The following is a 24051-nucleotide window of genomic DNA, read 5'->3' on the forward strand; positions in this document are numbered from 1 at the left end:
GTGTCCCCTGCATTTGCCTCATTTAATGCATATTTTTAAAGATCCATTTTAGGGTCTTCAGAGAAAAGACAATGAGAGCTACGATGATGATGAATATGATGATACTGTACCTAGGAACGGCTCTAATTTATAGAGAGCTTACTATGTGCCAGGCTGTGCTTATTCAATCCTGACAATAGCCCTCTGAGGTGGAGATAATACACCCATTTTACAGATAAGAACATTGGGATTTCAAAAAAACTAACTCGATTAGGACCATCAAGGTAGTAAGTGTGGAAATACAGAACTGGAACCTGGGTCTGTCTGAGGCCAAGGTCCTGACTCCACAAACAAACACACAAACAAACAAACTTGCAGCCATTTAATAAATACTTATGAAGTAAATAGAACACATGGTAACTGGCACATGTTGGGAAGTTGTCAAACACTGATATTTAGTTTGTGACCAGGGAAAACAAAAACCTTCGTGTTCCATCGTGATACCCGTGGGGTCACTGCTGCCTCCTTTTTTGCCCAGTGGGGGACTCCAGTGCTGTCCCACATTCCTCTTTTTGCTAGTTATTTGTGCAACATGCAGTTCTAGCCTAAAGAATTCCATCTCCTAGCAGCTACCAGGGTTACTTGCAGCCTCAATGATCTTCTTTTGAGAGAGGGAAAAATCCCCTAACTTTGTAACACAGCCCAGCGATGCATGAGAAGCCTTTGTCAAACCCTAGGCAGGGGGAGAAGGAAAATAAAAATACCGTTCTCCTCTGGAATGTCTCCTAGGACTAGTGGGGAAAAAATGCTAATTCTGACAGCAGTAAAATCATCTAAAAACCAAAGCACCTTTGAATTATATCAGAAATGAAATTAAAAATGAGAAGCGTCGTAAGGAAATAATTACGTTCTTGGATTCTCTCAGCATCTTAACCCCGCCACCCCCACTGCACCCCCAGCCGCCCAGCCTCCCACCCCCAGCTCTGTTCATCGGGTTTACGACGCCCTAGATAACTCCCCCAGGACTGATTTCCCCGTGAGTCCGTGTAGACATGCTTTGTGTTCAGGTTGCACGAAGAGGTGGAGGGATGCCTGGCTTTTCTTTATTCGCCCAGAATAGGCTGATGGGAAGTCGGAGCCCGCCTTCCTCTCTTGAAACAACCCCCACGGTGCAGTGTTTTTATTTTTAATTACTCCGCAATGAACGTGCATCCGTGGGCTCGCGCTGCTCCCCTTGCCCGGACGGGCCGCAGCGGGCGCTCCGCGGTGCTCCGACGCCCCGGGCCCGGTGTCCGCGCGGGGGGCCCGGCCGGTGGGGCGCGGGCCTGGGCGGCCGCGGGGCGGGGCGGGGTGCGGGGCGGGGTGCGGGGCGGGGTGCGGGGCGGGGTGCGGGGTGCGGGGCGGGGGTGCGCGCCCGGCCTGCGGCCCAGATGGCCGGCCAGCCCCGCGCGGGGACACTTTCTCAGGCTTTCAAAAAGGGCACTTTCTTTCCTGCCTAATATTTAGCTCCTTCAAATGCAAATGGAGAGGTTTCGCTCCAAGGTTAGCATAACAATTATGGGAAAGCTTTAAATCTGATGCGTTTGTTTACACGATGAAAGGCGGGCAGGATCCGGGAGCTGGAGGCCCCCGCTTCTCAGCGACTATTTTCTCACTAGTGAGCTGCAAGTCAATTTGAGATCACAAAGAAAACCAATTTATGTGACGGCGTGGGCTGATTTTGGAGGGAGTTCGACCCTGCGGCCGGTGCGCGGGGTTTCTCTTCCTTCCTTCCTTTCTCTCCCTTTCTTTTTCTTTCTTTCTCTCTCTCTCTCTTTCTTTCTTCCTTCCTTCCTTCCTTCCTTCCTTCCTTCCTTCCTTCCTTCCTTCCTTCCTTTCTCTCTCTCTCTTTCTTTCTTTCTCTCTCTCTCTCTTTCTTTCTTCTTTCTTTCTTTCTTTCTTTCTTTCTTTCTTTCTTTCTTTCTTTCTTCTTCTTTCTTTCTTTCTTTTTTTCTTTCTTTCTTTTCTTTCTTTCTTCTTTCTTTCTTTCCTTTCTTTTTTTCTTTCTCCTTTCTTTTTTCCCCTACTTTTTCTTTCTTTCTTAAATGACCGCCGCTAACATAGTGATCCCCCCCCCCCCCTTTTTCATCGTGAAGTTTGGGTGAGGTAATTGATGTTGGTGATGGGGAGGAAGGTCTTTATCACGCGGACGATGGGAACGGGGGTGGGGTTGCTGCAGGTACAGGCCTTTCCAGGGGCGCGGTGAGGTGTGGGCCTGGCATGCATGAAAATATCCTTTAGTTTGCTTTCGTTTAGAAGTTCATTTTCTTTAAAAAAAAAAATAAATAAATAAAAAGGTTTTTCTTTTTTTTTTTTTTTTTTTAGGTTTTTCTTTTTTGGACTCGGCCTAGACCTCTTGTTTTACTTTCCTTTTTTTCTTTTTTCTTTTGTATTTATTTACTTTTTGGTATTTCATTTTTTTTTAAAATTTTATTTATTTATGATAGGCACACAGTGAGAGAGGGAGAGAAGCAGAGACATAGGCAGAGGGAGAAGCAGGCTCCATGCACCGGGAGCCCGACATGGGATTCGATCCCCGGTCTCCAGGATCGCGCCCCGGGCCAAAGGCAGGCGCCAAACCGCTGCGCCACCCAGGGATCCCTACTCTTTGGTATTTCAATAAGGAGTTCTGGGTGTTAAACACCATTGATTAGTCTGGGTACCAGACTAAGATTTAGGGGGATGACATTCTCTCACTATAAATCCATTAATTTCCAGACATTGACAGTGAGGATGAGCCTGGGCCCATTAGAGGTGACCCAGATCTACCAGGAGGGAAGGCCTGCTGATGAGCAAGAAGGAAATCTCAGGTCTTTCTTTCTTTCTCTCTCCCTCTCTCTCTCTCCCTCTCTCTCTCTTCCTTCCTTCCTTCCTTCCTTCCTTCCTTCCTTCCTCCCTCCCTCCCTCCCTCCCTCCTCTCTCTCTCTCTTTTTTCTTTTTTCTTTCTTTCTTTCTTTCTTTCTTTCTTTCTTTCTTTCTTTCTTTCTTTCTCTTTCTTTCTTTGTCTTTTTTACCCTTAGATGTTCCCGGAGACTTCTCCAGACCTTCCTCCTGGGGCCATCCTCCACCTGTCACACACAGAAGGGAGAGTTCTCACATAAGATGCTGTGAGGTCTCAGCCTGTTAGGGTCCTGCTCACTTGAGACCCATGAGAGAATGGAGACCCCTGAGAGCTCATTGAATCTATCGGATTCATGGACGATGGATTGGCACATGTTTTGTGACAGTACAATCTACAATGCCTATAACTCTGGGAGTTCATGAGTGCCTGGTATTTAACAATATTATGCCATTCAAGGAGCATTTCTTGACTGACAAAAATGTGCCATTTTAAATGTTAAGATTAAGCTAAAAAAAAAATCTTTTTTTTTTTTCCCTACAGTATTTCTACAGGGGAACTGAAATACCTGCCCTAACAGTGGGACCCAGGCAAGCATGTATGTGCTATTATCTGACAGGTACAAAGCAGCGGTTTGCAACCTAAGTGTGATCCTGGAATTGCCTGAAAGTCTTGTTAAAAATATAGATGGTGGAGCTTCCCCTCCAGAGTCTCTGATCCGGCAGGTCTAATGTGAAGCCTGAGAATTTCCATTTCTCACAAACTGCCAGGTGATGCTGTGATGCCCTCTTTCCAGGACCAGACTTGGAGAAGCACCAGCCTAAGAGAATCATAGAAGTGTATACTTTTGAGAGAACTCAATATAATAAAAGAGTTTCCTTTTTTACAAGAATAGCTTAGAGAAAAACGGTTCATCAGCAACTGATGAACTATCCACACTAGGAATTAAGATTGAAGAACTATTATTAAATTTAAATATTTCTCTAATATAAGTTTTTAAAGATTGTTGGCTGGACTTATTTAGGAACTCAAAGTAAGTAATGTCTTTCCAAGGAAAAATGAGCATTAGAAAAATACTATTCAGGCCTGCTAGCTGGATGAAGGGGTTCTCAAGAGATGGTTGGTATATTAATGAAATATATTTATTTTCTGATATTGAGACACTCAAGGTCCCCTGCACTGAACTTGCCCCTTGGCCATCTTAGCGTTTGTGCTTCTTTTGTTAGCCTACATTTTGGTTCTTCTCTTTCCCTGAAATCCTCCACAGGCTCTTTCTCCTTTGTTAAGATCTCTCTTCAAACTCGGTTGCTTCAAGACAGAAAGGTAGAGATTTTTATGAAACCTTAACCATTAAGAAAAAAAAATACTAAAACTCCCTTATTCATCTAGCCACTTAATGTAATTAAACATACTTATAGGCTTCTGTGTGGTGTCTGTATTTCATCTTAGCGTCTTTAATATGTACATTTTCTCGTTTTACTTTAAATTGCATATCCTATGAGAGAGAGACTTTTTAATTCTGACTTTCCATAATAGCTGGTATAGAATCACATGGAAAAAGACACAGAAAAGCAAAATCTTTCGATGGTGATGATGATCCTGTCTCATTAAGTGACATGACATTAAGTTAGGTTCTGTTTGCATGCTACTAAAATATATGGATGAAAATATACCTTCTGTGTAAAATCATAATTGTATCAGCCAGTTGACTATGGACACATGCTATGGTAATTGTAAGACAAATAGTAAACTTAAATCCAGGAGGGATTTTTCTCAAATTATATTTTTATATGCATTAAGGAAATATGTAGCCCAAGAAATCATATGTAAATAATTTTGTGAAATAAACACCTAAAATTAATCTTTGGTTGAAGAGGCATCTTAACATGCTGAGGAAAACTGTTCTAGGAGACTGGAGAGCTTCACCGGTAACTAGTTCTGCGACGTTGTGTGTTCAGGATGGAGGATGACGATGTTGAGTATGCTTTGTTGAGTAAGTAATGTTCACTTTCTTTCAATGACAGTCATGAGGGATGGATGATCCTGGTGGTTCTTTCTGGATTACATGTATAGGGTCTGCTTGGGTTTACTTAAACCACATAACAAGAGGGCGAGCACTGGTTTAAACAATATTGTCGACACCTTTTAAAATTATTGTCACCTCCTCTACATATGTTACAGTCTCCTTGGATTTGGAGAAAATGCCATGTTGATTGTTTTTCATTGTAAAGGAGCCAATTTCTTTGAGCAACTGCTATTTCGACCTAAGCATTCAAGTCATTGAGGAGACATTTCATTTAGGGTCGGAGCAGAATTTCTTTACCCTTGTCGTTATCCTGTGTTACAGCTGACTGCTTTAGTGCCAATAAAATGCTAAGGGCTCTGGTTTTTACTGGGCAAAGCACTGAGTGGCAAAGTCATTCCTATTAAATATTAACATCATTTACTAAGAATATAATTAGAAATAAAATAAACTGGCATATAAAATTTGTATCTTAATCATCCTGTGCTCTTGCTTGGTTCAGGTGTTGAAAAATTGTTTTCTTGGTCTTAAATGTAGAGTTAGGATTTTAAAATGTTTAAGATGTCATCACAGAGAGGCAGTGGGTATTTCTAAGGTATCTAAGAGACTTGAATTTTGGGGAGGTCAAATGCAGAGTGTGACAAATAAGGTGTGTGTGTGTCTGTATTGTGTGGCAATGAAATGGAAGTGGGAAATCAGATGAGACAAAGTGAGAAATGATAGTATAAATAGGGCTCTAGAATATTTTCTTGTTTTGAAATAAAACCATGGTTTAAATCCAATGGGCCAATTATATATAAATATAGTATAGAGGGCAGATATCCAGAAAAAACAGATTTTTAAAAAATATTTTATTTATTTATTCATGAGAGACACACAGAGAAAAGTAGAGACATAGGGAGAGGGAGAAGCAGGTTCCCTGCTGGGAGCCTGATGTGGGACTTGATCTCAGGGCCCTGGGATCATGACCTGAGCCAAAGGCAGATGCTCAACCACTGAGCCACCCAGGTGGCTCCAGAAATAGCAGATTTTAATCTCCAGAAGGAAAGAGAGAATTGACCACAGCAGAAGCCTCTGGAACAGGGGTACTCCATTAGATAAGAATGGTAAGACTTGAATGCATTTATTTCATTGTATGTCTGTTTTATTTACCAGTTTTCCTGATGGCAGACATCTTGGTTGTTTTCATTTATTTTTGCTATTATAAATAATGCTGCAATAATCATTATTATGCTTGTTTCCTGGTGCAAAGATGCCGTATTCTCTCTAGGATATCTTCCTTTTGTGATGCATTATCTGTCTAACCTGTATTTTTTATTAACAAATTAGTAATCCCTAAACTGGTACCATGTATTTGCACAATAGAATTGTTAATTGAGGGATGTGTAGCTCTTCAATTTCGCAAGCAAAACTGTTTTCCAAATAGTACATACTCCTACCACAGTGTATAAGAGTTCCTGTTGCTCTGTATCTTTCCTAATGCACTGCACTATCAAAATTATAAATTTTATCAACCTTCAGGACGTGAAATTTCACCTTATTTTGGTTTTCAATTTTTTTCTCCTTAATTATTAATGGGGCTGATCCTTTTCCATGTTTGTTGTCCATTCATGTTTTGTTTTATTTCCCATATAATTTCCTACCCTTCTATTCTCTAAGTTATTAGGAACTTTCTCATACTAATCCTGTGATGATTATATGCATTGCAAATGCTTATTCTTACTTTGTAGCCGAGATTTTTCATTCTCTTTTTTTAGGTATCTTTTGATAAACAATTTCTTAGGTTTAAATAACTTACTGATCATTTTCTTTATGTTTTACTTTTTGTTTTGTTGAAGAAATCCTTTTTATCAAAAAGACATCATCACGTTCTTTTTATAAAAGTATTAAGCCCTCTATCAACCTGAAATCGTTTTTTTATAAGGTGTGAAGAAGAGATCCAGTTCCATTTTTTTCCCTACAGGGGCTATCCCAGCACAGTTTATTAAATAGTGCCTGTTTTTCTATTGGTGTGACGTCACTTTTATATTTTCAGCCTGCATGTTCACCTGGATCTCTTTCATGACTCCCACTTGTATTCTGTTAGTTTATTTGACTATATATGCCCTCAGTCTACACTATTTTAATTAAAAATGGCTTTTTAGTCTTCACATCAGACAAAGGATGAATTCTCACTAGACTTTTCTTCAGGAAAAGACTTGACCTTGTTTGGTCTTTTGCTCTTTCAAGTACACATTAGAATTCATGTGTTATTTTCTATATAAAGTTTCTTCTGAATTTTGTTTGAAATTTTCCTTGACTCTATAGCTCAGCTTCAGGAAAATTGACATGCTCACAGTGTTACACTATTGAATTTTCTAATCTGTGAATATGAGAAATCTCCATGTATCTGTGCCTTCCTTAATGTCTGTAGATGAGAGTTGATACTTTTTTCTAAAAGGTCTCACATGACTTTTGTTCTGGATACTTAATGTTCAATGCTATTAAAAGTGGCATATTTGAGGGGCACTTGGGTGGCTCAGTAGGTTGAACATCTTTCTGGTTCTTGATTTTGGTTCAGGTCAGGATCCCAAGGTTGTGAGATTAAGCCCCAAGTTGGGTTCTGCTCTCAGTGGGGAGCCTGCTTGGGATTCTCTCTCCTTCTCCCATCTCATTACAATTAAACACTTTTACTCTGTGAAAGAGTCCCTCCCCCTGCCTCTTGTGTGTGCGTGCACTCTCTATCTCTAAAATCAATCAAATCTTTTAAAAATAGTATATTTGAAATAACAAAAGGCTCTAATTGTTGCTATTGTACAGAAATGCAGTTGACTTTTATGTAACAACTACATCTAGCTACTTTGCAGAACTGCCTTACTAAAGTTGTTAATTTATTTGTAGACTCATTTTGGTTATTTACATGCCATACAAAAATCATTGTTATGAGAAAATAATAGTTTTTCCCTCCTTTCCTTATAGCTATAACATCTTTCTTTCTTTCTTCTTTCTCTTTCTTTCTTTTTTTCTTTCTTCTTTCTCTTTCTTTCCTTTTGCTTTTCTTCTTCACTCCCTGTGTGCATCTATCTCTCCCTTTCTTTCACCCTTCATTCTTTCCTTCCTCTCCCCTATCCTTCCCGTGCCTCCCATACTCCATCCCACCATTTTTATTGCACCAGTGAGGAGCTCGGGAATGGCATCATAGAGAAGTACTGACAACAGGTAAATATGCCTTATCTGTGATTACAACAGGAATCATTTTGAATATCATCACTAAATATGTTAGTTGTAAGCTTCAAGTGTGTGCATGTGTAGGAGATAGCCTTTGAAAAGAGGATCATTAGGCCTTTTTGCAGAGTGAATGACGAATGAATTTTGGGACACCTGGGTGGCTCAGTGGTTGAGTGTCTACCTTTGGCTCAGGTCATGATACTGGGCTCCTGGGATCGAGTGCCACATCAGGCTCCTCACGGGGAGCTTGCTTCTCCCTCTGCTTTGTCTCTGCTTCTCTCTCATGAATAAATAAATAAAATCTTTTAAAAAAATGAGTTTTGATTTTATCAACTTTTTCATCTTTTGAGATAATACCATTTCCTTTAATTTGTTAATGTGGCAAATTATATTAATAGAATTTCTAAAATTGAACCAACTATATATTCCTGGGTTAAATTATATTGGCATTTAGACATTTTAAATTGTGTTCAAAAACCTATAAAATTTGCTTTCTTAACCATTTTTAAATGTACAATTCAGTAGTGAAAAGTATGTTCCACATTATTGTGAAACAGATCTCCAGAACTTTTTCATCTTACAAAACTGAAGTTCTGTTCCCATCAAACAAGTCCCCATGTTCCCCATCTCCAAGCAGTTGGCGACTACCATTTTACTTTCTGTTTCCACGAATTTGTCTACTTTAGATACCCCAAAGAGATGGAACCACAGTGCTTGTCTTTTGTGACTAGTTTATTTCACTCAGCATAATGTCGTTAAGGTTCACCCATGTTGTAGCATGTGTCAAAATTTCCTTCCTTTTAAAGATGGAATAATATTCCATTGTATGCATAAATCACATTTTGTTTATGCATTCATCTATCCTTGGACTGCATCCACCTCTTGGCCATTGTGAATAGTACTGCTGTGAATATGGTTGTGCACACATCTCTTGAGATCCTGCTTTCAAATCTTTTGGATATATAACCAGAAGTAGAATTGCTGGATCATATGGTAATTCTATTTTTAATTTTTGAGGAACAACTATACTGTTTTCCATAGCAGCTGTACCATTTTACATTTCTGCCAACAGTTCATAAGGGTTCCTTTTTATCTCCATCCTTGCCAACATTTGTTATTTTCTGGTTTATCGATAGTTGCAATTCTAAGGTGTATGAGATAATATCTTGTTTTTGACTTCTATGTCTCTAATGATTAGTGACGTTAAGCATCTTTTCATATGCTTTTGGACATTTATGTATCATTTATTTGAGGTTTTCCCACATTTTTAAATCAAGTTATTTGTTTTATTTTTATTGTTGTTTAGTTGGAGGAATTCTTTATATAATCTGGACATTCACTTCTTATCAGATATATGATCTGCAAATTTTTTTTTTCATTTTGTAGGGTACCTTTTTTACTCTGTTGATTGTTTTCTTTGATAAAGAAGTTTTTACTTTGATGTTGTCCAGTTTGGCTATATTTACTTTCTTGACTATGCTTTTGATGTAAAATTGGTATTTTTTAAAGTGCTGGATTTGTTTTGTTAATATTTTGTTAAGGGATATTGTGTATCTGTATTCATGAGTGAAATTGGCTGGTAACTAACTTTCCTTTTTTTATACTTTCCTTTCCTGGTTTTGTATCAAAGTTATCCTTGCCACATAAAATGAGTTGAGGAATGCTCCTTCCTTTTATATTTTCTGAAATATTATGTGTAAGACTGGAATTATCTGTCTGTGAATAATGAATAGTACTTGTCTGGGCCTGGTGTTTCCTTTGTGGGAATGTTTTAAACTGCTGATTAAATTTATTTAATGGTTTTAAAACTATTCATGTGGTCTATTTCTTCTTGAGTCCATTTGGCAAGGTATATAAATATATATATCTTTCCCCCATAAGAATCGATTTCAACATATTTGGTAGCAGAAAGTTAATAATATTTTTTTAACTTTTTTTTTGATGTTTGCAACACCAGTAGTTATACACCTTTCTATTCGTATACTGTTTATTTGTCTGCTCTCTTTTATTAATCAGGCCTTCCTGAGCTTTGTCAATTTAATTGGTCTTCTCTGAAAGCTCAACTTACGTCTGTGATCATCTACTGTTTGTTTTTTCCCCTTATTTTATTAATTGCTGACTTATTTGTATTTTTCATCCCATATACTTCCCATTCTATTTTTTAAAACTTAAGTTATCTGCTAAGCCCAGTATTTTTTAGTCTTTCCTTCATTTTGATATAGACAGTTAGTGCATTAATTTTCTTTCTACATTTCATTTTACCAATATTCCTGAGTTACTTAGAGCATATATTTACTGTCTAAAATATGGCAAGATTGTTCACTCTTTTGTATGGCTGAGCAATATTCCATCGAGTATATTTACTACATCTTCTTTATCCATTCTTCTATCCATGACCTCCTGAGCTACTTCCATAATTTGGCTATTGTAAATAATGCTGCAATAAACACAGGGATGCATGTATCCCTTTGAATTAGTATTTTTATAATTTGGGGGTAAATACCCTGTAGTGTGATTACTGGATAGTAGGGTAGTTACGTTTTTAACTTTTTGAGAAAACTCCACATTGTTTTCCACAGTGGCTGCATTAGTTTGCATTTCCACCAATAGTGCAAGAGGGTCCCCCTTTCTCTACATCCTCTCCAACACTTGTTGTTTCTTTTAGTTTTGATTTTAGCCATTATTACAGGTGGGAGGTGATATGTCATTGTGGTTTTGATTTGCATTTCCCTGATAATGAGTGATGTTCAGCGTCTTTCATGTGCCTGTTGGCCATGTGTATCTCTTCTTTGCAAAAATGTCTGTTCATGTCTTCTGTCCATTTTTAATTGAATTATTTGGTTTTGGGGTGTTGAGTTATATCAGTTCTTTATATATTTTGGATACTAACCCTTTATCAGATATGTCATTTGCAAATATCTTCTTCTATTCAGTAGGTTGCCCTTTAGTGTTGTTGACTGTTTCCTTTCCTGTACAGAAGTTTTTTGATGTTATCCATATAATTTATTTTCCTTGCATCAGGAGACATATCTATAAGAATGTTGCAATGACTGATGTCAGAGAAATTACTAGCCTGTGCATTTTTCAAGGATTTTTATAGCTTTAGGTCTCACATTTAAATGTTTCATCCATTTTGAATTTATTTTTGTGGATGGTGTAAAAAAGTGGTCCACTTTCATTCTTTTGCATGTTGCTGTCCAGTTTTCCCAGCACTATTTGTTGAAGAGACTTTTTCCCATTGTATATTCTTTCCTTCTTTGTTTCAGATTAATTAACCATTTAATTGTGGGTTCATTTCTGAGTTTTCACTTCTGCTCTATTGATCTACATGTCTATTTTTGTGCCAGTACCATACTTTTCTAATCACTACAACTCTGTAATGTAACTTGAAGTCTGGAATTGTGATGCCTCCAGCTTTGTTTTTCTTTTTCAGGATTGCTTTAGCTATTTGGGGTCTTTTTGTGGTTCCATATAAATTTAGGATTGTTTGCTCTAGTTCTGTGAAAACTGCTATTGATATTTTGATAAAGATCACATTAAATGCATAGAGTGCTTTGGGTAGTATAGACATTTTAACAATAATTGTTCTTCTAATTTATGAACATGGTATGTCTTTCCATTTCTTTGTGTCATCTTTAATTTCTTTGATCAGTGTTTTATTTACAGATTACAAGTCTCTCGCCTCTTTGGTTGAATTTATTACTAGATATTTTATTATTTTTGGTGCAATTGTAAATTGTAAATTCTCTTTCTGATGCTTCATCATTAGTGTATAGAAATGCAATAGATTTCTGTACATTGATATTGAATCCTGCAACTTTACTGAATTCATTTAGTAGTTCTAGTAGTTTTCTGTTTCTGTTTTTGTGTTTTCTATATATAGTATCATGTCACCTGTAAGTAGTGTAAGTTTTACTTCTTTCTTATCAGTTTGGAATCCTTTTATTTCTTTTTGTTATCTGAATGCCATGGCTAGCACTGCTGGTACTATGTTGAATAAAAATGGTAAGAGTGGGCATCCTTGTCTTGTTCCTGATCTTAGGTAAAAAGCTCTCAGTTTTTCCCCATTGAGTGTGATGTTTGCTATGAGTTTTTCATATGTGACCTTTACTATGTTGAGGTATGTTCGCTTTAAACCTGTTTTGTTGAGGGTTTATCAGGAATGGGTGTTGAACTTTGTAGAATGCTTTTTCTGTATCTATTGAAATGAACATATGATTTTTATCTTTTCTCTTGTTGACTGATTTGAGAATATTGAACCACCCTTCCTTTCCAGGAATAAATCTGACTTGATTGTGTTGAATGATTTTTAAAAAATGTATTATTAGATTCTGTTTGGAATATTTTGTTGAGGATTTTTGTTTCTATGCTCATCAGCGATATTGGCGTAGTTCTCTCTCTCTCTCTCTCGCTCTCGCTCTCTCTCTCTCTTTTGGTCTCTTTATCTGGTTTTGGTATCAGGGTAAAGCTGGCTTCATAGAATGAACTTGGAAGGTTTCCTTCCTCCTCTATTTTTTGGAACAGTTTGAGAAGAATAGGTCTTAAGTCTTCTTTGTTTGGTAAAGTTCACCTGTGAAGCCATCTGGTCCTGGACTTTTGTTTGTTGGTAGTTTTTGATTACTGATTCAATTTCATTGCTGGTAATCAGTCTGTTCAAATTTTCTATTTCTTCCTGCTTCAGTTTTGGTAGATTACATGTTTCTAGGAAATTATCCATTTCTTCTAACTTAAGAATCTTAATCACTCTCTCACTCAACAATGTAGTGATTTTAGAATACGTGAAGTCTCATTACTTTTTTACTATCTTATTTGCTATTATTTTCCAGTGGCTTTCCCCCCAAATACCACAAAATAGATACTACAGTTTTATGTATGTAATGTCTTTTCTTTTTTCTTTAGGTTAACCCAGGTTTATACTTACATTTCTCATCTTGGATTTCTGACCATTCTTTTCTGTCTTTCATACTTTCTTTTTAATTCAGTTTTATCTTTCCTAAGTTAAATCTTATTGGTATGTCTTTAGTAAAGCTCTGTTAATAGTACATACTCAGAGTTTGTTTGATGCGTTTGTTCTATTCATGCTTTTAAATTATAATTTTAGAGAATATAGAATTCTGTCTTGGCATTTATTTTCCCTTATGTGTGGATATCATTTTGTTATTTTCTGACTTTGTTATTACAATTTTTAAAAAGATTTTACCCATTCATTCATGAGAGACACGCAGAGAGAGGCAGAGACATAGGCAGAGGGAAAAGCAGGCTCCTTGCAGAGAGCCCGATGGAGGACTTGATCCCAGCACCCCAGGATCATGACCTGAACCAAAGGCAGATGCTCAACCACTGAGCCACCCAGATGCCCTATTATTGCTATTGAAAAGTCAGCCACCTGTCTGATTCTTATTTTTGTTAATTCACCTTTAACCCTCGGTTTGTTTTAAGATATTTAGTCTTTTGCAATATGTCCAGAATGGATTTCTTTTTATTTATTCTGCTTTGGATATACTGGGAATCTGAGAATTTACATTTGTTTAAAATTCTGAAACAAACTTTATACAATATTTCTTTAAATATTGTCTCACCCACATTCTTCTGCTATTTCTTTTTAGTATGTCAATCAATAAATATTAGATTATCTTTTTATTACCCATTCCTTTAACCTCTTCTATTTTCTCTCTCTTTACCTTTAGGACTTTATTCTGCATAATTTCTCCAGATTTATCTCACAGTGCATTGATTTTGTCTTTAGCTTTCTCTTTTCAGTTGTTTCTTTAAAATTTTTTTAAAGATGTTATTTTTTATTTATTCATGAGAGACAGAGAGAGGGAGAGAGAGAGAGAAAGAGGCAGAGACACAGGCAGAGGGAGAAGCAGGTTCCATGCAGGGAGCCCGACATGGGACTCGATCCTGGGTCTCCAGGATCACGTCCTGGGCAGAAGGCAGGCGCTAAACCGCTAAGCCCCCTGGGCTGCCCTCTTTTCAGTTGTTTAACTTGTTTATTAAGTTTTTAATTTTGGTTACTATATATTTCATTCCTTTAAGTGGTTTATTTTTCAAATATGTCTCACTTTGATAGTCTCATGTTCTTGTGAAAGAATCCCAATAGCTTCTTATTATTGAAACATGTTAAAAATAATTTATTTACATTATATTCTATATCTGCAATATCTGTAGTGTTTGTAGGCCTGAATTGTTATTTGTTATTTCTCTTTCTCTGAGGGCTAGTTCATGGCTCATACAATGTGTATTTTCTTTTTAATCGTGGGAATTTAACTTGAGCATGGGTGTTCTAAGAGGCCTAGGCTGAAAATGGTTCCTCTGAGAATTTACCTTTGTTTATGCTGACCTCTTGGAATCCCTACCAATTAAGCATGACTTAAAAATAATTTTCAACTTGAGGTTTTTAGACTTATGCAAATAGTATGAATTCTAGCCCAAATACCACATGAAGTCTGGTTTATGATTATGAAATCTTAATGGAGACTTGGCCCTCTTTATCCCAAGTCCAGAAACTGATAAGCAAAGTTCCACACCGTCTTCCTTTGTGGGTTGTTTTTTTGTTTGTTTGTTTTTGTTGTGGTCTTCTAGTTTACTCTTGGCTATCTGTTCACAGGAGAATCTGATTTAGATTCTATTTTGGGATAACTGTAGCTTGGTCTCTTACTTTCCATGAAGGAGTAGAGCTACATGACATCATGATTTGGTAGATGGTCCTAAGGTTATGGCTAATTTCAGTGCTTAGTTAACTACAGATTCAAGATTCTAGATGTTTTCAGCCTTTGGCAATACCTATGGGTTATTTATTTTTTTTTGTAAGTTCAATTACGTATTTAAATATTTAAAACATATATTATACTTCTGGGGTGCCTGGTTAGCTCAATCAATGGAACATACAACTCTTGATCTTAGAATTCTAAGTTTGAGCCCCATGTTAGGTGTAGAGATTACCTAAAGATAAAAAATCTTAAAAATAAAATAATGTGAAGCATATATTATACTTCTGCATCTGAAATGATTTTTTTCATGCTATATAGTTTTATGATACACTTTTTTTTAAAAAAAGAAAAAGTCACAAAGTGAAAAGCCAATACTAAGACTTGAATTTATCTTATATGGTTCAGAGAAATTCACTAGCTCTTAGCTCCTGGTTTATATAGTCACATTTATGATAACAAAAACGTTTTAAAAAAATAACTTCAGCATTCTATTTTCTCAACATATAGCTGTTGCTTCCATTTAGGGCTATAAGGGAATACTTTGTTTTCAAGTGTTATAGAGAGGGCTCTTTAGAATCTCACATGTAGCTGGGGGGAAAAGCTATACTAAACTTTATCCCATTTGCTGACCACAAGGAGAGCAATGCCCCCTGCACTATTATCTGGCCGGGGAAACAAAGTCCATATTTTAATTCTGAGAATCAAATTTTTATCTTGAGTGTTTCTTGACCATATTTCACTTAAAGTGTCTTCACTTTGGTATATTTAGTGTATAGAACACAGAAAGGGGATGAGAATGACTTTACCTGGTAAACTTGAACATCTTGTTTCTTTAAAATTGACACTGTTTACAATGAAGACTGGTTATCATTGCACTGGCCTCTAAGTATTATGAATGAGTTTATTTCTTTATTTGTGGGGGGAAACGATTGCTTGTGAAAGAGAAAGTACTTTCATAGTGAAGAAGAAGAACTCTGCCTTCATCCTAGTAAAATGGGGTGTATTTCTGATTTTCATTTTAAGCAATTTCAGATGACTAGATATGTTTATAATGGGTGGTGATTTTTAATCATTGAAGATAATCTAATAGTTTTTATTCCTTGGCTTTAATAGGCCATTCAGATAATGCTTTAGCTAATAGTTTTGTTGTTTTTAGCGAGAAGAAAACAACATTTTGTTATTATTCAAGAAAAGCATATTGCCTCTTAATGCTCTGTTATCATTGCGGTCCTTGTTTTCTCTTATTCTGACTAGTGTCTGCCATTTAGAACTCAGAAGATTAATTATTATCTTTATAGAACCCATCATAAAATTCTAGTTTGGCTATATGGGAATCATTTAGGGCTTTGTTCTTTGTAGTCTTTTAGATTGATGATATTTGTAGCTTGTATTAGTTTAAAAGAAACTATGAGATTTGGTCCAGAAGACAAAATACTATTATTTATTATTTTAAAAGGTAAAATGCAAAATAATAATGAATTATCTTATAGCTTGAGTTTAGTGGCTTATTTTTTCTTGTTACTATAATTTTGACATTGGAAACATCAGTTTCTCTTAGAGAGGGTTGGCTGGGGTTGATAGGAGTGGCCAGATGCATTGCTTTTGGTCTTGGTTGCAGCTTGGCCAGTGTATATGTCTGAGGAGTCATGGAGTTTTGGTTGTTTCGAATAAAGTATAACTTGGATATTGGGTTTACTTCCCTTGGTAAATATACATATTATCCTAGTAAAATTTTGAAAATCTGCAAGACTGATAAAATACACAGGTTTTTATTTTATTTTTTATTTATTTTTAAAATATTTTATTTATTTATTCATGAGACACACAGAGAGAGAGAGAGAGAGAGAGAGAGAGAGAGAGAGAGGCAGAGACACAGGCAGAGGGAGAAGCAGGCTCCATGCAGGGAATCCAGCGTGGGACTTGATTCTGGGTTTCCAGGATCACACCCTGGGCTGCAAGCAGCGCTAAACCACTGGGTCACCAGGGCTGCCCATACACAGGTTTTTAATCTCAGTTATTCTTTGTTTCTTTTGCAAACTGTCCCATTTTTAAGAGCACACACAGTCATATTTTCTTCAAAGAAAGTGGTACATCAACATTGTTGTGACTTTATTTATTTATTTTTTTTTAATTTTTATTTATTTATGATAGGCACACAGTGTGAGAGAGAGGCAGAGACACAGGCAGAGGGAGAAGCAGGCTCCATGCACCGGGAGCCCGACGTGGGATTCGATCCCGGATCTCCAGGATCACGCCCTGGGCCAAAGGCAGGCGCCAAACCGCTGCGCCACCCAGGGATCCCTGTTGTGACTTTAAAAGAAACTAACATTTGACCTATTTGGCTCCTTAGTTCTTTCACATTTGAAAAAAGCGCAAATGTCTGCATGTATTGGGGGTATGCAGAAGAAAGTTATCATAACCCAGAACATGGTAAAGTACAATGATCCCTTGGAAATGCGGTCTTTGCACATTGTGGAAAAAGGGGGAAATGAACTCAACTGATATATAGGCCTTGTGAATAGAAATAGAGTTCAGACTGACAAACTCATGGTCATATTTCTTTATTATGGTGGCTGAGAGGGGATGGAAGATAGTGGGAGGAGTATAATGAGCCTATGTCACCATAAATTTGATCTACTAACTCGAATGTTAAAAAGTCTCAAAGTTAAGGGATTGGTCCTTTGGCATTTGATTTTCCTAGGCTTCTTCTCCCACCTTATTTCATTGATTTTTTAACATTGAATAGGTTTCAAAGGAACCAGGGTAATTAAAAAAAAATAAATATGAGGGCAGCCCAGGTGGCTCAGCGGTTTGGCACCACCTTCAGCCCAGGGCCTGACTTTGGAGACCCAGGATTGAGTCCCACATCGGGCTCCCTGCATGGAGCCTGCTTCTCCCTCTGCCTGTGTCTCTGCTTCTCTCTCTCTCTCTCTCTCATGAGTAAATGAATAAAATCCTTAAAAAATATAAAAAAAAATATGATACCTCCGTACCTTTAAATCAGAATTTTTACGATATCTGAATTTTCAAAACTCCCTTAGAAAAATGTGATAAATGTGGTGAGTGAACCACTATCCCTTCTGATAATACCACCTCAAATCTTTTGCTTGTGTTTGGAAATGAGTTCATCTCAGAAGGGCAATCAGTTATCAGTATTGTATCTCCCAGTGAACTATTGATCTGGTCTACACATTGTAGGATCTTGCCGGAATGATGAAATATACAATAATAAGTAATCTTCCAAATACAGACTACATTGACTCTTTGATGAATTCTGGTGTCTAAATACATCTAGGTAGGAAAAATCATAGTTCTGATTTTGGAAACTTGGAAAGCAAATTCTTCATCGAGGATTAAGAGGTACTCATTGACTGTATCAAGTTTCTACAACTTCACATGAACATTTATTGTTCTTGTCAGTTTTCTAAGTGGAAAATAAAAAAAAAGCTATTTAGGAAGCATATTTGGGATCTTCAGTAGGAGCCGTGTGAAGAAAGAGACCAATTTGGGTAGAGCTCTGTATATATGGAACTCAGTCATGAGAGAAATACGTTCTTGGAAAAATACTCATATGCAAATAATTTTCAATCTTCTCTTTTTAATGTATTCAACTGGAACTTGTCAGCATTTCAAGGGAAAGAAGTCACTCACTAATTAGTGCTGGAGGTGGTGAGTGAAATAATGTGTGTGTGTGTGTGTGTGTGTGTGTGTGTTGTGTGAGAGTGTAGGAGGAGACAGAAATTAAGAAAGAGCAGGCTTTTTCTTTATTTAATTCCCATGTTCCCACACTGCTTTTCCCAGATTTATTTATTTATTTTTTTGTGATGAACTTTCTCAGATGCATTAATAAGATCTGATTTTTTTTTTCCTACAGAATCTGGTCTTTATTTATTTGATTTACAGATAGCCCAGAACTGTTCCACTCTCATTTTAGTTACAGATCTACTGGATCTTTGATCTAGACTTTTCTCTGGACTTTTCTCCAGATTTTATAAAATGCAATAGCTCTTTTAGAACTAATACAGTATATCATCTGAAGAAGTTCTAAATTAAGGGGCTTTCCCATAGTGGATGCTGACAAGATCCAGGATGTTTTGATGACCTTTGGAGTGGGTCAATGATTGAGAATTGTAAGAGTCTCAGAAAGTCCAATGAAGGCTTCTTCCTCAAAATTCTACTTAAAAAAGTAAGGACTACCCTTCAGACAAGCAAGAAAACAAAAAACAAAATGCAACTAAGTGTTGTTGGGAAGGTAAAGCAACAAGAACTCTATGCTTTGCTGGTGGGATGGAAACTTTGGAAAATTTTTGCCTCTGTCTAATAGTTAAACATACATATACCCTGTGATTCAGTAATTTCACTCGCATGCATACATCCCCCATAAATTCCTGCAAATGGGTACTGGAATATGTCTGATATAGGGGACTTTTCAAAGCTACATTGAATATATATGAGTCTAAATACCCATTCATAAACAAGTAAGTTTTTAATGACATATCCATACATTGGAATAGTATGCAAAAATAGAAAAGGAACTACAAATACACAAAAGAAGGTAGATCAATCTTAAAGGTATGATACTGAACAAAATAAGGCAGACATGATGGCATATATCCTATATGAATTGAATTACATCATTAAAAACAGGAGCAATTTGTATCTTAGGCATATAAAATTATATAATATAACCTCAAAGAAAGTCAAGGAAGTAAATATAATGCATTTCAGGAATACTGGTTAGAGCTTCAGAGAGAGAGGTATTTATACTCAAGAAGGGACAAGCCTGGGAGTCTGTTCTGTCTTGCCATGAGTGTGGGTTATGTTAGGTGTACATTTGTTTCCTGCACTTTTGTCTGTGTATTGTGTTTGACATTTTATTTTTTAAAATATTTTATTTATTCAACAGAGAGAGCAAGAGAGAGAGCACATGCACATGAGCGGTGGTGGGGGCAGAGGGAGGAGCAGGCTTCCCGAGAGCAGGGAGCCCGATGCTGGGCTCCATCCCAAGACCCTGGGACCATGACCTGAAACGAAGACAGATGCTCAACTGATTGAGCCACCCGGGCACCCCTGTATTTGATATTTTAAAATAAAGTTCTTGAACTATTTTTAAAAAGGAAATTAAGGCCCGATCACAGGTGTTGATATAAAGAAAGTTTCAGGGTCTGACTTGAATTCACAAAAACAAGAACAGCCTCTGCTAATTGCATGTTGCTCTTCACTCATCCTGCTGCGCCTTGTTATTACGGCACATGCAGCAGGCTGGGGCACGCTGAGGAGAGCCCCTGCCCTAATTTCAGGGGGGGTGAAATAAGGTTGAAGAGGAAACCTCAGTCTGAATCTCATTACTTGGGTGAGGGTAAGTCATATGCTTCTACGCTCCTATCTCGTAGTTGTGTGTGTGTGTGTGTGTGTGTGTGTATGTGTTCATATGTTAATTCTATTCTCATATAATGAGGGGAGTGCTGGAATTCAGCACCAGCCAAATACCCAGTGTGCACTTCAACCTCTGACCATAATGAATGTAAAATGCTGGTAGTAATAGGTTGAAATGAAAAATCTCTTTATCTTGGCATGTGAGAGATTTGCAATCACATTTGGATTCTCAAAGTGCTGCTTGATTGGAGATTAACGTGTGGGTAGATTGACCTTTCTTACAAGAGTCATTTTTGCACGAAATGTGTGAAAAACAAATTTCAAATAGCTGCCCTATTGCACTTCTCTTGTGATTCATATTATCACCCTTTTAGATTTCTCAGCAATAATGGCACTTATTAAACACACTGGGGCTTTCTTCCCTCTTCCTCCCCCCCAGCACTTTTATTTTCCCTCCATGGAGGTGGGACTTTCTACTAACAGAAAGGTTAATTTCTTCACATTTCTCTTACTGTTGGCACACAATTCCTTGACTGACTTGTATTTAATTAAGTCCTAAGAATGTCCACTCTAGAAAATAAAGGAAACTTTTGAGACACTTTGTATAGAGATGGTTCACTAATTCCAGGTAGCGGGAGGGATATTTTATTTTTCTTAATTTTAAAATTTAGTGGTCATACGTTTCCTAAAAATAGATTTTTCTTGTCTTAGTTTTTTTTTTTTTCCCATAATGAATGTTTCCTATGGGTTGACTTGTACACGAACACGATGATTTTTCTCATTAAAACTATCAAATTGCAACCGAGTAGGTTTAGGATCTCGTGAAATTCTTAAATTACTTATAATTTTTAAGACAATGAAATGGAGTGGTGATCAAATCTGACCCGCGCTTTGAAGAATCTCTTAGAAAAAAAAAGTTATCCAAAACAATTTTCCACACTGTGTCACATTTCCAGGAGGTTTGCTTTATTTTAAATGGTATTTTGAGTCAGGGATGTGGGGGTTGGAGATGGACTGTGGGGAGAGCAAATAATAGTTTCCTAAATCAGGGGCAAGTGATTACATTGCTCTTTATGTTTTCTGAAGTTCCTCTGTATTTTATGTAGGCTAAGATGTAAGTAATTTTATTTTCCATCATGTATGCTGTTTGATCATATAAACAACCTTTACATTTGTAGTTGATTTGAACTTATATTAAATATTTGGAAGATACTTAAAGGGTATTGGAAAGTTCCTACTCGGTGGTAATGAACGTCAACACAAAAGCCAAATACATACAAGAAGTCTTTTACCAAATCTAATCAACTAATGAACAATAATATATCCCTCGTAGTAAATTATGAAACATTTTGTTGTGAGATGGTATATTTTTCTGTCTTAGGGCAACATCTGTTTTTGAAGACTGGAATGGGGCAGAAGTGATGTAAAAAGGCATTAAAATGTTTAAATTTTAATTCTGGGGTTCAAGGTTCTTAAGTAGCATCTGAGAAGGAAGGTTTCCTGTTCCAATGTTTCATCTGTATTTTTATTTTAAGAGCATGCCACAGAGCACACTATCCCAATAGCTACATACTGAGTTTGTTCCAGGAGAAACTTTATCTTAGAAAATAGTTTTTGTTTTGTTTTGTTTTCCCTAAGGCCAACTTACAAAAACAATATCCTCTTGGTTTCTTTTCTTTTCATAAGCTACTTGGAAAGAGATTGAGTCAGTCATCCTACATTGAAAAATGGGTCCTTGTTCCCGAAGAATCATATAGATAAGAACCCATACTGAGTGAAAACAGTCTTGTGAGCAGAATGGTGGCACGTTGGTACCAGGGAAAAAAACTATCTCACAAGGGATTTGTTGAGATTCTTATTTGGAGAATAGGTAGGAGTAGGTACATTCTTCATGTAGCTGGGGAGTCTGAGTAAAATGCTATGAAACCTGACAGTGGCTGCCAAGAGCAATCCACACTTTTGCCATCTGGTCGAAGAGGACACAGAGTGACCAACTTCCCGTGGTCCTGCTGTTGTTGTAAAAAAGCTGCCTGCTTAGATGTTGGCCTTTGTCATCTGTAAACATGTCTGACTGTGGAGGGAAGACAGGTGGTCTGCCATCAGCATCGGGCTATAGTTCATCCTGGATTCATCAAGATGTTTCAAAGTCAGAAGCTCAGTGCTTACTGACACTGTGACCTCAGCGAAAACATGGAGGATAAAATGCGGACCACTCATAGTAAATTCTGAGACATCTGAGGAAGGAGGCAAGATCTGGGAGGATTCACTTTGCTTTCAACATCCGTTGAACTATTTCTGAAACCTATGAGAACATAAGCCTTGAATTGAGTTAACAACAGACCCTGGGAGATGTTGAGATATCTGTGGGCCAGGGACAGTGGTGAGTGTTGGGGATGTAGACAATCTAGGGAGATGAGAAATAGACTCCGAAGGGCATGATCTAACCCTGCTAACATAAAGAGTTTAAGGATGCTTGAAATGATGGATCTTGTGCTATGATTCAGTCGGATTTCTCCTGACAGTGTGTGTCCACTGGTGTGGGTGATAGAGCCTCTTATACAGGAACACACACAACCTCACAGTGCTCATGAGATGGGTACATTCCTTGTAATGCAGGAAATCAACTTGTTGGGAAACATATTTACATTTAGTTACATACCAAGCATGCACACACACACGTGTGCAGGCATACGCACATACACACACTCAGCAGCCCCTTGGTGGTGACACATAGGGACTTTCAAGATGCTAATGAAAAGTGAGCAGAGTACACATCCTATTTGTCATAGTTGTCTGTGGCAGCATGCCTCTACACCTAAAAAATGAACTTTGGAGGATCTGTCTGAGGCGACAAGCTGAGGTTGACTGGTGAGCCATCTCAGCCTGTGCACCTGATTAATAACTAATTTTCTCCTAACCAAGTGTTGAACTCTATCCAAGTCTGGGGAAGGCTAGCCTATTTCCCCTCCAGGAGTTCAAGTCTCAAACAAGTTTCTCTCTGCTTTCTATGATGCATAGAGGGCTAAAAAAAATTTTCTGAAAGCCTCTTGGCACCTTCGTTGGGAAGGAAGTACAGTAAGTCCTCTGAAAGATGCTCATCCTGTCTGTGCCCTCTGTGAGGTATGAGGACCCCAGTCCTGCTGAGGAGCATTTTGGCAATGAGGGTGCAATGACTAGATGCAGGGTATGTGTCCTGGTCCCTCTGCCGTGGGTCCTGGTCTCCCTGCTGGCAGTTCCAGAACTGTTTCCCTCCTCCCTTTGCTGCAAAGCTGAGAGCCAGAAATAATGGGAGGAGACAAATCACTCATCCCTCTGCTTTGAATTGTAGCAGGACAAAGCTGAGCCTGACTACCAGCGCTCACTGGATGCTGTTTTTCTTAGAGCTACAGAAGAGGTTTTATTTTGAGTCCTCTTTGAATCTGCAGTTTTGCCTATTCTCGTGCTGGATCTTTAGAACAACCCACGGTGAAACTAAGCAAACTCTTGAAATGAATGACTTTGTTTTAGGGGCATGCTGCTTCCTTTTATTTATGTTTTAATTTTTAAAATATCTTTTACTTTGTTTGGTGCCACCCCAATTTTTCAGATGACTGATCATTCCATGTAGCCAGGGATCCCTCCTCAAAGAAGATGAAAACCTGAGCCAACAAAACCACAGCTATTTTTGGGGTGCAAAGATAGCTGAATTTCTTGATAAAATTCAGAAGCGTTTGCATTTGAAGGAAGGAGATCTGGTTGCTCAGAAATCCAGAGGAATAGACCTTTAAGGACAGATTTTTGGGCATTTTTGATATCGAGGCAAAGGAGATAGTTTGAGGGAAGGAAAGTTTCCTGGATTATACCACTTTGGCACTGGATTATACCACTGTTTTTAT

At 37.6% G+C, this 24051-nt stretch overlaps 1 long non-coding RNA gene across 2 annotated transcripts; it reads left to right on the forward strand.

Moving 5' to 3' along the window:
- Positions 1-2932: 2932 nt before the first annotated feature.
- LOC112920510 (uncharacterized) lies at positions 2933-22650 on the forward strand. 2 transcript variants are annotated; one of them, XR_003235082.2, is made up of 3 exons: positions 2933-4850; positions 8036-8078; positions 16952-22650. It is a non-coding gene; the product is annotated as an uncharacterized lncRNA (long non-coding RNA). The 2 variants fall into 2 exon arrangements; XR_011995674.1 differs by having other exon boundaries at positions 2933-8078.
- Positions 22651-24051: the final 1401 nt, after the last annotated feature.

Source organism: Vulpes vulpes, chromosome 12 (assembly GCF_048418805.1).
Source record: "Vulpes vulpes isolate BD-2025 chromosome 12, VulVul3, whole genome shotgun sequence".
Classification (NCBI taxonomy): domain Eukaryota; kingdom Metazoa; phylum Chordata; class Mammalia; order Carnivora; family Canidae; genus Vulpes; species Vulpes vulpes.